Source organism: Passer domesticus, chromosome 1 (genome assembly GCF_036417665.1).
Source record: "Passer domesticus isolate bPasDom1 chromosome 1, bPasDom1.hap1, whole genome shotgun sequence".
NCBI classification, from domain to species: Eukaryota; Metazoa; Chordata; class Aves; order Passeriformes; family Passeridae; genus Passer; species Passer domesticus.
Genome location: NC_087474.1, coordinates 127,022,611 through 127,026,728, shown reverse-complemented (window position 1 = coordinate 127,026,728; position 4,118 = coordinate 127,022,611). Strand labels below are relative to the sequence as shown.

General features: G+C 41.7%; 1 long non-coding RNA gene across 11 annotated transcripts in view; it reads right to left on the bottom strand.

Annotated features, from left to right (window-relative positions):
• The window catches only part of LOC135280411 (uncharacterized), a 28,782-nt gene that overhangs the window by 20,021 nt on the left and 4,643 nt on the right, over window positions 1-4,118 (bottom strand). Inside the window, exon 2 of one of the 11 annotated variants that reach the window (XR_010347374.1) lies at window positions 3,091-3,142. The exons of the other annotated variants lie outside the window; for them this stretch is intronic. This is a non-coding gene — a long non-coding RNA (uncharacterized LOC135280411). The remainder of the gene's footprint in view (window positions 1-3,090; window positions 3,143-4,118) is intronic. 11 annotated transcript variants of the gene reach the window in all.

Genomic DNA, 4,118 nt, shown 5'->3' with positions numbered 1-4,118 from the left:
TATGTTGTCTGTGTCTTTTTAATCTCAAAACCAGACAAAATTAAGTATGTTGGATTTAACACTGCTTTCTAAGAACATTGGAAAAAATAAGGGGACTGCCTATTTATTTAGAAGCAGTGCTTTGTGGCAAAAGCATGTCAAAACATCAGCACATGCTAGGTTAAACTGGTTGCCTAATTCTTAAGCTTGCTCAAGAAATGAACTGGTTTTAGCCAGTGCCTTGCCTAGCAGCTTCCTTCCCTATATGGCACTCAGCAGTTGTGCAGAGGAGTGTTCACAGTGGAGTCATGGAGTCATTAAGGTGGAAAAGGCCTCTAAGATCACTCAGTCCAACTGTAAACCTAACACTGCCATATTCACCACTAAACCATGGTGTGGTGAACACCAAACCACACATCTACACATTTTTTAATACTTCCAGGGATGGTAATTCCACCATTTCCCTGGACAGTCTGTTCCAATGCTTCACCACCCTTCCAATAAAGAATTTTTCTCAACAGCCAATCTAAACCCTCCCTGATGCAACTTCAGGCCATTTCCTCCTCTCCTGTCCCTTGTTACATCAGAGAAAAAAGCAGCCCTCACCTGTCTACAATCTCCTTTCAAGCAGAAAGAAGCTATTAGCACATGATTTTTGAGAAGATCTGTAGTTCTAAAAAAATAATTTCCATCATCTGGATTTTTACAAGTTCTGGTGAATAACAGTTAGCAGAGGAGGCATGAAAAGATTAACGATGTCTGGGCTGATTAATTTTTTGATTGGGAGTATCGTTCATTATTTTAACTTCAAATTCTGTTTGTTTGGCTGCTTTGCACTAGTTTGGGTAATTAAATAAATGCTTGAGACTTCTGATATAGGAAATTCCAATCCTACAGATAAGGAAAGGAAAGCCCAGATTACAAATTGCCCCCAGGAAAAGGCCTTTCCTAATGCAGTTTCTCTGTGTGAATGGCAGTTCAGCATCTTGTGCTTATGGCCCTGTCTGAAATAAGAAAGGAAATTTTCCTGAATAATTAAATCAGGATTTGTCTTTTTGCATGGAATGTTTTGTGTATTTTGTGAACATTTATAAAGATAATTTGGTTGAGATTATTAAAATATATTTAACTCCTTCATGCATTCTCCCCTTGAATTATAAGATCTTCATCTTCATTACAAAGAACAAGATTTCCAAAGCTAAGATAGTAAATGAGTGGTACTGTAACGCTGAGGCACCAATGTTTCTGTTCAAGTGCCATGGTTTAACCCCAGCCAGCAGCCAAGCCCCACTCACTCCCCCCACTGGGACTGGGAAAAGAACAGGAAGGGTGGAAGCTGGAAAACTCATGGGTTGATATAAGACAGTTTAATAGGGAAAGCAAAAGCCACACATGTAAGCAGAGCAAACCAAGGAATTTAGTCACCACTTCCCATGGGCAGGCCGGTGTTCAGCCATTGCCAGGAAACCAGGGGCTCATCACATGCTGTGGTTACTTGGGAAGGCAAAGAGCAAACATCCAAACATCCAAATATCCCCCTGCTTCCTCCCTCTTCCCCTGCTTTAAGCACTGAACATGATGTCATATGGTGTGGAGTATTCCTTTGATCAGCTGGGGTCACCTGTCCCAGCTTACCATGTTGTCAGTCCCCATGTCCCCAGTCCCCTCGCCAGCATGGTGGTATGAAAACAGAAAAGGTCTCATGTCTGTGTTAGCCCTGCTCAGCAATAACAAAAAACATCTCTAGGTTATCAACCCTGTGTTCAGTGCTAATCCAAAATACAGCCCCATACCAGCCACTGTGAAGAAAATCAACTCTGCCCCAGCCCAAAGCAGTATACAAGGCTGGTGCATCATTTGCCTTCAAAATCAGAACATTCCAAACATGAAATAAAGCTCAGATGTGCAGCTGTTAGTCCCTTACTGAAATCAGTACTAACCAAGCACAATACTTCTTATTCTAGCTGTAGTCACAATGATATTCAGGTCGAGAAGGACAAAAAAGCAAACATTAAAAAAGGTTGATTCTTTAAGCAATTTCCAAAGAAGAATGTCAAAATTGTTGATGAGCATGTTCACAGTGTCAGCTGCTGACTGCTGACTCAAAGCAGCACATTAGGAAGTCACTGCCTGATCTCTATATCGTGGTGTTATCTTTGCATCTTACACTTCCCTCTGCCTCACACACACCCATTTAAAACTATTTAATGGATTGTTACTATTTGTTTATGTGGGTTATGCTGTGTAAGCCACCTAGAGCATGGCATATTTTTCATAAATTCTGAGTATTTCTGGATTACAGATTTTAATTTATTGTATGATAAATAAAACATTGAAGACCTGAATTAATTACTCCCGATGCATCATGTGCCATGGGGTTTCACAGAGAGAATCCCACAGCAACTCAAGTCTAGCTACAGCAAAGCCCTAAGGAACTCTTGATACCCTGGTCTAACACTTATGTACACATACACACCCCCAGAATGGAGCCCTTCTGATACATATTTTAAAAGTAATTTTTAAAGTAACTACTACTGAGAAAATGCTATAAAAAGTGTATTGACTCACTGTAATATGACATATTTAACATAACTGTGGAATATGCTATGGTTCTACAGTACATTATCAACATGGCATTTGAAAAAAAGGGGGGAAAGTATTTAATTGAAAAATTTCAAAATACTTGTTTGGACTTGGAATCCATTATGCTAAGATTTCCCCAAGAAGCAAAAGTTGTGAACTACAACTTATTTTTATTCTCCTGTGGCTGTGTCCTGCCTTTGATTTGCTCCCAGGCTACAGCTGGACTCTGTGGGACCTGACCAGACACAATCTGTGTGTGGTTCCTGCCAGAGCTGTTTTACTCAGACAAGCAATATTTCTGTTAGATTCTGTCAGAAGCACCAACAACTGCTGCACCATACCAGCAGGCAAGCACACTTGAGAAATCCTTATACAGAAACAGGAATGGGAGAAAATTAACAAATTGGAAATAAATACCCTGAATGTTTGTGCTGAATTGTAGCCAAAACACCAGAAACTAATTTGACACAAAGGGAGCAGAGTGTACCTGGAAAAACATCATTCTGTCTCTGGTAGAATTCTTCTTACCTAAATCACACTGGAAATCTGTGACTCTGGCAGTTTTCAGATTTGAGATATACTGTGGAAGGTAAGGCAGGAAAAGTAATTCTCAGTCATTTGTCTGGGAAAGAAGAAACAGCTGCAGCCATTTGTTACAGCTTTAGATTGAAATAGTGGGTTGGTACAAGAAAATAATCACTGGATGTCTTTGTGCTTATAACAGAGGAGGTGTCATCTGATGGGAGAAAGTCTTGATGGAGCAAACATCAACTATTTCTACATTTCTATCTCTTTGGGTTTTGAAACTGTGTGTAAAGCACCCCTTTTTTGGTAACAAAGCTAGCAGCCAGAGTGGTGTCTCCAAACACTGCTCAGTTTCTTACTGTGCAATCTCCCTAATCACACTCTGCAGTAAGGTGGATTTGGCATTGTCTAAAGATGGCAATGGGAGTTCCACCATCACTTCTCTTCCAACGCCTTCCACTGGATTTCCTGCACTGAGGCAGAACTCTGTACAGTGGGAAACTCCAAAAAAATACTGTGCCATTAATCCAATCAGAGCAGAGCAGAGCACAGCACTCACAGTCTGCTAACTTAGGGTGGCTGGGAAGTCTCAGGGTGTTGGGACACCTGCTGCTAAGTTCTCTGTCAGTGACATAGTTGAGCATCCCACAGCCTAGTGAGGAGAAGTCCCCCTTGAGTAGGCATTTTTTGGGTGGGCAGCAGACCGAGAACCCTCCTTGGGGTGTGGCAGAGCCGATCCCCAGAGCTCTGTGCTGGTCTCAGTCAGTGCGTGTTTGGCACTTATAAAATGACAGAGGAGCCCCAGTGGAACTGAGGCTGGAAGGCAAATCTCCCTGCTCCTCAGGGAGTCTGGGATCAGTTCTTCCACATCACATCACAGAGTCAGTGTTTTCAGTACAAGCTTGAGGATATGTTCAAGAACTGCTTGTTTGAGCCCCAGAGGCTGATTGAGTGGAGGGATGTCTGTCGAGTGCATTGTTTAAGAGATTTTGACTGCAGAAAGGATTCAGCAAAGCTCACTTGGGCTGGAA